The following is a 12,914-nucleotide window of genomic DNA, read 5'->3' as shown; positions in this document are numbered from 1 at the left end:
TCTCCTGGACTCCTTTCCCCCTCATATTAGCCTCCCAGGGAATCATGCCCATCAGTTCCCTGAAGGAGTTAAAGTCTGCTTTTCTGAAGTCCAAGGTCCGTATTCTGCTGCTCTCCTTTGTTCCATTTGTCAGGATCCTGAATTAAATCATCTCATGATCACTGCTGCTAAGGTTGGCATCCACATCTACTTTCCCTGAAAATTCTTTCCTGTTTGAGCAGCAGGCTAAAAGGAATTTGCACCCAGTTGATTCCTTCAGCATTTGCACCAGGAAGTTGTCCTCAACACTGTCCAAAAATATCTGGATTGTCTGTGCCCAGCTGTTGCTCTTCCAGCAGTTGTCAACATAATTGAAGTCCCCCATGAGAACCACCGCCTATGATCTGGAAACTTCTGTTGGTTGTCTGAAAAAAGCCTTGTCCACCTTATCCTCTGTTGACCAGAGGTCTTGTTGAGAATTTATCATGGGATGGCTCTCCAATCTGCCCAGAATATTTCTAGGTTTGTCCTCTCTGGCCACAGAAATTAAGAGCTAGACAGCTCAGGAGGCAGATTTTTGGGAACCACAGCAACTAATACACTTACACCATTGACAACAGAAACTGAGTAATTTTAATGTAAAGAATATTATGATTACACACAATAAAAGACTTGCGACAACAGCTGCATAAATGGACAAGAGCAATAACCTAGCATAATACCATACTTACGTGGCCATACTTACATACTTGCCATTGGAAAAGTTTCAGAAAAGGGCAACAAAAATGATTAGGGGTTTGGGACAGTTCCCATATGAAGAGAGCTTAAAAAGACTTGGACTTTTCACCTTAAAAAAAGAGGAGACTAAGGGGGGATTTGATAGAGGCCTATAAAATCATGACTGGTGTGGAAAAAGTGAATAAGGAAAAGTTATTTACTTATTCCCACAATATAAGAACTAGGGGTCACCAAATGATATTAATAGGCAGCAGGTTTAAAATAAACAAAAGGAAATTTTTCTTCACTCAGCACACAGTCAACCTCTGGAACTTCTTGCCAGAGGATGTGGTGAAGGCCAGGACTTTAACAGGGTTCAAAAAAGAGCTAGATAGATTCATGGAAGGTAGGTCCATCAATGGCTATTAGCTAGGATGGGTAGGAATTGTGTCCCTAGACCAATGGTCTCCAACCTTTCTATACCCAAGATCACTTTTTTAAATGTCAGGGCAAGCCAAGCTCTACCCCATCTCTTCCCCAAGACCCCACCCCTTCCTTGGGGCCACACCCTCTCTGTTCCCCTCTTCTCCATCCTTTGCTGTCCCCAGCCAGAACCATAGCGAGGGTGTTATGCACCTGGGGGCAAAGGCAAAATTTGGGCCCCTTCTCCCCACCACTGCTGTAGAGGGGCCCTGAACCTGGCACACAGCTGAGCCTAGTGTACCCTAGGAGGAGGGGAGGCAGCTTGTACTGTGTCTTCCACCACCCCCTCCAAATTGGGGCTAGGCCTCCGCATGCGCTAAGCCACCGGCAGAGCTGGAGGGTTGGGCTGGGGATGGAGAGATGGGGAGTAGGCTCCAGCCGCCAGCAGGTGGAAGATGAGCAGACGAGTTGAGGGATGACAGGGGGAGCGAAGGGGGACTAAATTGGCACCCCCTTAGTGTGGCGCCCAAACGCAACTGCCCCCCATCACCATTCTCACTATACCACTATCCCCAGGTGGTGCGGGCTATGGGGTGGGAAGGAGGGATTTGGGTGTCAGAAAGGGTGAGAGGTGCAAGCTCTGGGAGGGAATTTGGGTGCAGGAGGAGGTGGCTGGCTCAGTGAGAGGGCTCGAGGCTGGAGATTGTTGAGGTCAGGTGGAGGGTTGGGGTGCTGAGCAAGCCGCAGGTTTGTGGATGTGGGGGTGCAGGAGTTTAGGTTGGCATATATGAGGGGCTCAGAGCAGGGGGGCTGGGTGTATGATGGACTCAGGACACAGGTTTGCAGTGTGTGGATGGTGCAGGAGTATTGTGGCACAAGAGTGGAGGTGTGGGGGTGCAGGAGTTTGGGGATATGGAGGTATGAGGGGCTCAGGACAAGGGGTACAGGTGTATGATGGGCTCAGGTTTGAGGTCCAGGGGCGTGCAGGAATGTTCTGATGCTGTGGCCAGATGGGGACTTGTCCCCAGTTGGGGGCTTGTTGGCCAAGCTTCATTTTTAAATAAAATATTATGTCAAACACACAATGTTTCATCATTGTCTTTATTTTTGAGAGGGGGCAGGGAACCTGTTTTGGGTCAGAGGTCACTGACCCATAGAAAAATCAGTTGGGTAACTCACAAATGAGATGCAAAAAAACAACCCCTTCAAACCCCCCCAGCCTCGCTGATGTGGCCCAAACTAAGACACCTCACTCCTCTGGCAATCCAGCTCCATGGGGGGGTGGAAGGATAGGTAGGACTGAGGTTCAAGGCCTCAAGCCAGATTAACTCTTCTGGGGTTCCAGGGTTAGCAAAATTTGTGGGCCTGTCTACACTCTGAGTTGGGGCCAAAAAGAAGGGATCCAGTATGTGGGACAGGGCTGCCAGTGGTGGGATAGGGATGGGGGTAGAAAATAGGGTACAGGAGCAAGCTGCGGGTAGATGTCTGGCCAGGAGGGAAGGGACATGAGTAGGGTGCTGGTGGGGGTCTGGCCACAAGTCAGGGTTCTGGATGGTGATTTGGCCAGAGAGAAGGAGCCCGGTGCTGGTGGGGGCCAGGGCAGGGTACTCATGGGAGTCTGGGCAGGGAGAGGGGGCATGGTGCTGTTAGGGGGTCTAGCCAGGAGGTGGGGACAGGGACAGCTCAGTGCATGAAGAAGACAACTTTTTCCCAAAGAGCTCTTTCAGAAAAAGGCATGTGGACGGGGAAGAGGGAGTTATTTCAAAAGAAGAGGAAAGAGGAAAAAGCACAGTTGCCCTGGTGGCCGCGCCGTCCATAGTAACCACAGCTTAAATGCGAGATTAGGTCCATTTAGTGCACTTTTTTAATGCGATTTGGCAGTGTGGATGCTCTCTTTAAGAAGAATTTTTTTTAAAGATCTCTTCTGCAAAAGCTTCTTCCAAAAAAAGCGGGCAGTCTAGACATAGCCCCAGAGACTCTCAAGACTTTTCTCCAGTTTCATATTAGAATGTCGAGCCCGCATACTGCTCTCTTAGGGTATGTCTACACTACCACCGTAGTTCGAACTAGGGTGGTTAATGTAGGCAACCGGAGTTGCAAATGAAGCCCGGGATTTGAATTTGAAATATTGCCGGGCGCCACCATTTTTAAATGTCCGCTAATTCAGACTCTGTGCCCGTGGCTACACGCGGCACGAACTAGGTAGTTTGGATTAGGCTTCCTATTCCGAACTACCGTTACTCCTCGTGCGCGGTGTTACACGTGGGCGGGGAGGACACGCAGGCATGACATGACGTCATGGCCCAGGATTTTGAAACTCCTGGGAAGCACATTGTGGGGCCTCCCTGGTCCTGGGTTCAGCCTCCGGGGCCTGAGCGCAGACTCTGGCCCCGCAACAGGGAAGGCAGAAGGTAGGGAACAGGCTAGTGCAAGGGGGTGGTGGCAGCGGGGGAGGGGAGAGGAGGTGGCGGTGGTGGGGGAAAGGAAGGGGCTTGGGAGGAGGAAAGGAGACAAAGCGGGAGAGGTGGAAGGAGAAGGATCTTGAGTGGGGGGAGGGGAAGGCACCAAGAGACAGGGGTGCAGGAGAGACAAATGGCAGGCGGGCAAGTGCAGACAATGAGGGAAAGGGCAGGAGGGGAGGTGTCAGTGGGAGGGGGGACAGGGTGATGCTGGGAGAGGAGAGGAGAGGAGAGTAGAGGAGAGGAGATGGGAAGGGCATTGGGGGCTAGAGGGGAGGTGCTGGGTGAAGGCTTGAAAAGAGGGGTGGGCATGAGAAAGGTGGGGATGGAGCAAGGCATGTGTGAGGGCACAGAGGGGCAGGAAGGGAAGGGGCAGAGAGTGGTGAGGGGGTGAGTATCGGGAGCAGGGGCAGTAAGGGAAGGGGGAGGCACCAGCAGAGTGCAGGGCTAAGGGAAGGTGCAGGTGCCAGAGGATTCTGGGGTGAAGAAGAAGGGCAGATACCTGCAGGGGAGGGACCAGCACCAGAGGAGAGAGGCAGGCCAAGTGTATATGTAGATAGAGGTGTGTAGAGGGGAGAGGGATAGCTCAGTGGTTTGAGCATTGGCTTGCTAAACCCAGCATTGTGAGTATAAACCTTGCAGAGGGTATCTGGGGCAAAAATTTGTCAGGGGATGGTACTTGGTCCTGCTGTGAAGGTAGGGGACTGGACTCAACTCGGTGACCTTTCAAGGTCCCTTCCAGTTCTAGGAGATATGCAATCTCCATATAATTTAGGTGTTAGAAGAGGGGTAGCTCACATGATCAGAGTGGGGCTACTGGAGCAGTGGGCACAGGGGGCAGAGAAGGGCTGGTGGAGGGGGGCAAGTTGCAGGAGGGCTGAGGGCAGTGAGAAGGGCAGGAGTCAGGACAGCAAAGGAGGGTGAGGAGTTGGGGGGCAGCAGGCACCAGGGGAGATGATGGCACAAGGAGAGGAGACATGGCAGCAGAGAGAAAAGTTAAAGGTTTATAAAATATTTATTAATAACATGGTATGCTGCCCACGGCCAGTTTGTTTGTGCCCCACGGTGCAGTTTGGGTTTATGTGGGGATCAACATGTGGCTGGTGAGTGGGACCCGAAAGTAGTCAGTGTAATGAACTTCTGTAGATATGTGTTCCAGTAGTTAAGTTCTTGGACTGTCCTTGCTCATGAAAAGTGCTGTCACATGGGTAGAAATTGGGTAAATATTGCATTTTATTAATATCAGCAGAACTGACTTAAATGGGGCCTGTGTGTTGTGTAGTATTGCCTTAATTTTTGTATTCATGCCTGTCAGTGTGTGAGAAGCTATTTGTATATATTTACTTGCATATGCAACCACACTTAAATTGAGGCCCTCAGCATGTTCTGTAAGTATCAGTGTGGCCCCTGGGGCTTCCAAAGTTGAGTTGCCCTAGCTCATCCCTGACAGGTGTCTGTCTAACCTGGTTTTAAATATCTCCAGTGATGGAGATTCTGCAATCTCACTAGGCATTTTATTCTAGTATTTAACCTCCCTGGGGGTACGTCTACACTACAGCGCTAATTCGAACTAACTTAGTTCGAATTAGTTAATTCGAACTAAGCTAATTCGAACTAAAGCGTCTAGAAGTAAAACTAGTTCGAATTACCGTTTTGCTAATTTGAACTAGCATATCCACATTAAGTGGACCCTGAACTGGGCTTAAGGATGGCCGGAAGCAGTGCCGGCAGGGCATCAGAGGAGGACTTAGAGCGTGGAGATGCTGTCTCAGGCTAGCCGAGGGCTGTGCTTAAAGGGTCCCGACCCCCATCCCGGACAGACAGTTCTCAGGGGTGCCCCGCTTGCAAAGCAGTCCTGGCTTGGAGTGCCCGGAGTGCCCACACTGGGCACATCACACCACTCGGCCATCAGCCCGGCTGCACTTGCCGCAGGCTGCCATCTGGGGAGAGGGGGCAATTGGGGGGCTGCAGGAGAGCTTCCACCCACAGAAGCCCGCAGAGCCAGCCCCGTCCTCCCCATCGGGGGCTCGTACCCCATTCCTCCCTCACCTCCTTCCACTTACCATTCCCTAGCCCCTTTTCTTGATGTACACAATAAAGGACAATTGTGTTCAAAAATGGAATCTGTCTTTATTGAACAAAACTGGGGGAGACTGGGAAAAGGAGGTGGGAGAGGGGAAGAGAGAGGCTGGGAGAGGGGAGGGCAACTACAATGATCAGGGGTTGGGAACAGGTCCCAAAAGAAGAGAGGCTAAAGAAACTGGGACTTCTCAGCTTAGAAAAGAGGAGACAGAGGGGGGACAGGATAGAGGACTCTAAAAGCAGGAGTTGGGTGGAGAGGGTGCATACAGAAAAGTTCTTCATTAGTTCCCATAAAGAAGGACTAGAGGACACCAAAGGAAAGGAATGGGTAGCAGGCTTCAAACTAGTAAGAGAAAGTTGTTCTTCACAAAGAAAAGAGTCAACCTGTGGAACTCCTTGCTGCAGGAGGCTGTGAAGGCTACAACTAGAACAGAGTTTAAAGGGAAGTGAGATCAAGTCATGGAGGTTGGGTCCATGGAGTGGTATTAGCCAGGGGGTAGGAGTGGTGTCCCTGCCCAAGGTTTGGGGAAGGCTGGAGAGGGATGGCACGAGACAAATGGCTTGGTCACTGTCTTCAGTCCATCCCCTCCAGGGTTCCTAGGGTTGGCCACTGTCGGCAGACAGGCTACTGGGCTAGATGGACCTTTGGTCTGACCCAGGACGGCCACTGTAAGCTCAGGGCTCAGGGTCGGGGGTCTCACTGGACCCCCTTGATTTTCATGCACATCTGCTCCTGGGTGGCCAGGCTGGCAGCTCTCCTGCCCTAGATGGCCACTTTCCTGTGCCTAGTGCGGAGATCGTGGACAAGGTCCACGATGTCTGCACTAGCCCAGGCGGGTGCCCGCCTCTTGTGGTCCCGGGCAAGCTCCCGGGAGCCGCCAGCCTGGTCCCGGGAAGAGGGGGAGGGCTGGGGGGCATCGGGTGGGTGGGTCGATCTGTGCCAGGTGCAGGGTCTGCTGGCTGGGTGCTGGCAGGCTTGCACCTGGCACGGGCACCGTAGCCAGCCCGAGCCCTTTTAAGGGGTCCAGGGCCGGGAGGGGGGCATAGAAACTAATGGACGTTAGTTCGAACTAACATTCATAGCCGCTACACTAGCGCTCCGCTAGTTCAAATTTGAATCGAACTAGCGGAGCGCTTAGTTCGAACTAGGAAAACCTCATTTTACGAGGATTAAGCCTAGTTCGAACTTACTAGTTCAAATTAAGGGGTGTGTAGCCCCTTAATTCGAACTAGTGGGAGGCTAGCCCTCTCCAGGTTTCCCTGGTGGCCACTCTGGCCAACACCAGGGAAACTCTATGCCCCCCTCCCGGCCACGGACCCCTTAAAGGGGCACGGGCTGGCTACGGTGCCCGTGCCAGGTGCAAGCCTGCCAGCTCCCAGCCAGCAGACCCTGCACCTGGCACAGCACAGAGCCACCCACCCGATGTCCCCCAGCCCACCCCCTCTTCCTGGGACCAGGCTGGCGGCTCCCGGGAGCTTGCCCGGGACCACAAGAGGCGGGCACCTTCCTGGGCTAGTGCGGACATCGTGGACCTCGTCCATGATCTCCGCACTAAGCACAGAAAAGTGGTCGGCTAGGGCAGGAGAGCTGCCAGCCTGGCCACCCAGGAGCAGGTGTGCATGAAAATCAAGGGGGTTCACTGAGACCCCCGACCCTGAGCCCTGAGCTTACAATGGCCGTCCTGGGTCAGACCAAAGGTCCATCTAGCCCAGTAGCCTGTCTGCCGACAGCGGCCAACCCTAGGGACCCTGGAGGGGATGGACCAAAGACAGTGACCAAGCCATTTGTCTCGTGCCATCCCTCTCCAGCCTTCCACAAACTTTGGGCAGGGACACCACTCCTACCCCCTGGCTAATACCACTCCATGGACCCAACCTCCATGACTTGATCTCACTTCCCTTTAAACTCTGTTCTAGTTGTAGCCGTCACAGCCTCCTGCAGCAAGGAGTTCCACAGGTTAACTATTTGCTTTGTGAAGAACAACTTTCTCTTACTAGTTGAAGCCTGCTACCCATTCCTTTCCTTTGGTGTCCTCTAGTCCTTCTTTATGGGAACTCATGAAGAACTTTTTGTAGGGGTAACATATTAATGTATTAAAAATGTGATTCCCCCAAATGGAAGTGACTCCCCATAATTTGTTCCCCACAACTTAAAGTGTTTAGATTTATTAGGATTCTTCTTCTTCTTATTATTATTTGTTAAGATTGTTAAATGTTTAGATTTATGATTATTATTGCCCCTTTAGAATATAATATATTAGGTCATGTAACTTAGAACTGTTAAAAATATAATCCTAACTGTTAAGAATATAATCCTATGTAGCCAGAAACAGCCCCCCCCCCCCCCCTCTGTGCTCCAGGGCATGCTCGAGTTTGTGCAAGGGGCTGCTTGAAATTGACATTGCAAAGATACATTGTAACAATGCATTGTCAAACCACTAACTCTGCTATGGGAGCCAAGCCCTGTAATTGACTAAGGGCATTGTTACTTAATTGACGCCTGTTCTCTTTAAAACATTGTAACTTTACTCAGCACTCAGAGAATGTTTTAAGCAATACCACCCAGAAACTTTTTGTAACTACAACTCTGATATATGTAAAGTTATTATTACCAAAAACTTTTTGTAACTACAACTCTGATATATGTAAAGTTATTATTATACAAAAACATTGTATGGGAAACATTAAGGAATGTATGTAAGAGAGAGAGAGTGCTTGGATGATGAGTGAATGGTTCTAAGAGGTGCCAGCCTGAGAATACAGCAACAAAGGGCTGAAGAAGGCGTCAGGTGCCAGTGCAACCAAAAGGTGTCAAGTGGAGAAACTGGAGGTCCACCCGATAAGATCACTGATGAGCACCTGGCAGCCACCCTGGAGACATCAGCATGATACAGCAATTTCCATAGACTGGCATAGGAAGAAATTCCTATAAGAACTGGACTAAAAAACTATGGAATCAGAGTCCAAGGTTCTGCTGCCAGCCCACCAGGAGCTTCAGATGCGCATCTGATCAGGACTTCGCTCCCCACTACCATCACTTGTGTACAGAGTACCTGGCCAGTATTCTGTCACAAGCAACTTCCAGGCTGGTAACTATACACAGAACTTGAATGAATGGATGTATGAATGAATGGTTATATATATATATATATATATATATATATATATATATATATATATATATATATATATATATATATATATATATATATATATATATATATATATACACACACAAGGGTATAAGGGTTAAGTAGTGATAGGAATAAGTAGTTAAACAACGTTGTTTGCTTCTATCTTTTCTTTATTTTTTATTATTATCTTTACAATAAATGTGGCTTTTTGCCTTATCCCCCTCATAAGATCCTGCTTGCTTTTATTTGGTACAACATTTTCTGTGTGCACCCTCTCCACCCAACCCCTGCTTTTAGAGACCTCTATCCTGTCCTCACTCCATCTCCTCTTTTCTAAGCTGAACAGTCCCAGTCTCTGTAGCCTCTCTTCATCTGGGACCTGTTCCCAACCCCTGATCATGTTAGTTGCCCTCCCCTCTCCCAGCCTCTCTCTTCCCCTCTCCCACCTCCTTTTCCCAGTCTCCCCCAGTTTTGTTCAATAAAGACAGAGTCAATGTTGGAAGAAACGTTATCTTTATTTTGTACATCAATAAGAAGGGGGGCTAGGGAAGGGTAAGTGGAAGGAGGTGAGGGAGGAATGGTGTACGAGCCCCCGATGGGGAGGACTGGGCTGGCTCTGCGGGCTTCTGGGGGTGGAAGCTCTCCTGCAGCCCCCCAATTGCCCCCTCTCCCCAGATGGCAGCCTGCGGCAAGTGCAGCCGGGCTGATGGCCGAGTGGTGTGATGTGCCCAGTGTGGGTACTCCGGGCAATCCAAGCCAGGACTGCTTTGCAAGCGGGGCACCCCTTAGAACTGTCTGTCCGGGGTGGGGGTCGGGACCCTTTAAGCGCAGCCCTCGGCTAGCCTGAGACAGCATCTCCACGCTCTAAGTCCTCCTCTGATGCCCTGCCGGTACTGCTTCCGGCCATCCTTAAGCCCTGTTCAGGGTCCACTCAATGTGGACTTGCTAGTTCGAATTAGCAAAACGGTAATTCAAACTAGTTTTTAGTTCTAGACGCGTTAGTTCGAATTAGTTTAGTCATACATGGTACACGGGCATGCCCACACTCCCAGGGTAGCATCCACTCCTAGAAAAGCATGGTGAGATGGAGAACACAGGTCCCTGACATGGGAGTCTGATGGGAGGGCAAGGGGGAGTAAGTGGAGGGAACTCTAGCAGCACCCTCCCCAGCAAGCAGTATCTGATGCTCAGACACACCTCCCCAATGTCCTCCCCATAGGGGTACAAGATCTCTCCCAGTGGGACATCGCCACTGCCAGACCCAGACGGTGCATGGCACGGAGGGAAATCGAGCCACCCTGTTGCCCTCCTCCCACCCGCAGGCTGCCCTCCTCCCACCCACAGGCTCCTGGCCTGGCTGGCACCTTCCCATGCCTGCTTGTCCCCAGGATTTGGGATTGGGGGGCAGTGAGCCCTCCCCCAGGATGTCTGTGTCCCTGAAAGAAAGGGCCTGCTGTCTAGGCCACAGATGGGCTTGCTCAAAGCACATCACCTTCATCTGACCCAAGACCTTTCAGTGTCAGCTCAGAGATGAGGACTAGGCTTCAGGCACCCTGTCTCCTGGGATGACTGCCCTTCTCACTTTTCTTCACAGCTGGAGCAGCTATGAATGCCACACCTCCTGTGCCAGCCTCCAGACCCTGCGTAGCCAACAGACAAAGGTGACCACAAGAAGACCTGCAGTAAAAGCTGAGGGGCAGCACACGTAGCCACTGCTGTACATGCCAGCTGTGTTCAGGAGTGGTGCAGGGCCAGGGCAGGAGTAGATCTGCATTAACACTGCTGCTGCATCCCTAGGGCAGCTGTCTTGCTGCCCCCCAGGGTGGGACTTGAACCTAGAGCTCTACCCTCCCCAGACAAATGCCCTATCCCCTGGGTCACTCGAGAGCCTACCCCACTTTCAGCAGATCCCTTATCCTGTTTTCCTAATGCAGAAGCCAGCTCCAATCCTGGGGCACCCTTTGTTAGCTGTCCAGCCAGTCCTAGAGTGGGGCGGGAGGGACTCAAGACCCCAATCCTGCGCTCCTCAGGCAAATGCCCTATCCCCTAGTCCAGTGTTTCTCAACATTTTTTTATAAAGTGCCCCTTTTTCAAAAAAAAAATATAAGTACCCCCAGTACCTACAGTTTTCAGACACACACATTTTTTTCTACCATTGCATCACATTTGTTTAAACAACTTAATCATAGCCAGGCGAGTGATGACATTTTTGAGTGTAAAAAGTACAAAAATAAAAACTCTGTAAAACTTAAAACAAAAATTCAGTTTTCTCCAAATTTCAGTTGCGTTGACGTACCCCCCCCCCCCCCCCCCCAGACTTCTCTCAAGTACCCCTGGGTATCTACACTGCAGGAGGAATAACGGTAGTTCGAATTAGGAGCTTTAATTCGAACTACCTAGTCTGTGCTGCGTGTAGCCACGGGCAGGTAGTTCAAACTATGGGGCATTTAAAAATGGTGGTGCCTGGGAACATGCAAATGAAGCCTGGGATATTTAAATCCCGGGCTTCATTTGCGAGTTCAAATGCATACATTAGTCACTCTAGTTCGAACTAGGGTGGCAGTTTAGACATACCCCCTGAGGGTACTCATACCACAGGTGGAGAAACACTTCCCTAGTCCACTCCAGAACCCTCCCTACCTTCAGTGTGTCCCCTCCCACACTCTGAACCCCTTGGCCCAAGACCAGAGCCTGCACCCCAACTCCCTACCTATGATGAAAGTGAATGAGATTTGGGGATGGAGTGAGCAGGGTGAGGCCTCGGAGCAGGGGCGGGGCCTCAGAGAAGAGGGGGAAGGAAGCTGGGCAAGGGGATTTGAGTTTGAGGTAGATCTTACAGTGCACTTAAATTGAAAAAGTGATCTTGTGGTTATAGACTCATAGGCTACGTCTACACTGGCACCCTTTTCCGGAAATGCTTAAAATGGAACAGTTTTCCGTTATAAGTATTTCCGGAAAAAGAGCGTCTACATTGGCAGGACGCTTTTCTGGAAAAGCACTTTTTCTGGAAAAGCGTCCGTGGCCAATGTAGACACGCTTTTCCGCAAAAAAGCCCCGATCGTCATTTTCGCGATCGGGGCTTTTTTGTGGAAAAGACTACTGTGCTGTCTACACTGGCCCTTTTCTGGAACAGTTTTTCCGGAAAAGGACTTTTGCCCGAATGGGAGCAGCATAGTTTTTCTGGAAAAACACTGACAATTTTACAGTAGATCGTCAGTGCTTTTCCGGAAATTCAAGGGGCCAGTGTAGACAGCTGGCAAGTTATTCTGGAAAAGCGGCTGATTTTCCAGAATAAGTAGCCAGTGTAGACACAGCCATAGATTTTAAGGTTAGAAGGGACCATTATGATCATCTAGTCTGACCTCCTGCACAATGCAGGCCACAGAATCTCACCCACCCCCTCCTAGAATAATCCTCTCACCTATATCTCAGATATTGAAGTCCTCAAATGGTTTAAGGATCCCAAGATGCAGAAATTCCTCCAGCAAAGTGATCCATGCCCCATGCTACAGAGGAAGGCGAAAAACCTCCAGGGCCTCTGCCAATCTGCCCTGGAGGAAAATTCCTTCCCGACCCCAAATATGGCGATCAGCTAAACCCTGAGCATGTGGGCAAGACTCACCAGCCAGACATCCAGGAAAAAGTTCTCTATAGTAACTCCTATCTTCCCACCATTGGCCTATTTACCACTGACAGTGAAAGGTCAATTAGTTGCCAAGATCATGTTATCCCATCAAACCATCCCCTTCATAAAGATTGGAGACCACTGCTGTATGGCGAGTCTCTTAAGCACAAGCCTCAGATAGCCTCAAGAAGCAGCTCCAGGAAGTGACTGCTGTCCTGATGCCCTGCCTGAAGTCTTTCCAGGGGTTTTAAAATGTGATACAGGCTCCAATCAGTGTGGATGCTCTATTTCAAAATAACTCAGTGTTATTTCAAAGGGCATTTATAGAGTAGACATGCTATTTCAAAATAAGCTACACTAGACTTCCGATAATCTGGCACCTTTTGGATTTAAGTGGTGCTGGATTATCAGATTTGCTGGAGAATCAGGAGGCCCGGTACAGCTGCACGGTTTAACAGTTGGCCAGGACACAATCTCCCTCCTTCTCCCCTTCCC

Source organism: Pelodiscus sinensis, chromosome 10 (genome assembly GCF_049634645.1).
Source record: "Pelodiscus sinensis isolate JC-2024 chromosome 10, ASM4963464v1, whole genome shotgun sequence".
In the NCBI taxonomy this organism is placed as follows: Eukaryota; Metazoa; Chordata; order Testudines; family Trionychidae; genus Pelodiscus; species Pelodiscus sinensis.
Note: the sequence above shows the minus strand (reverse complement) of the source record.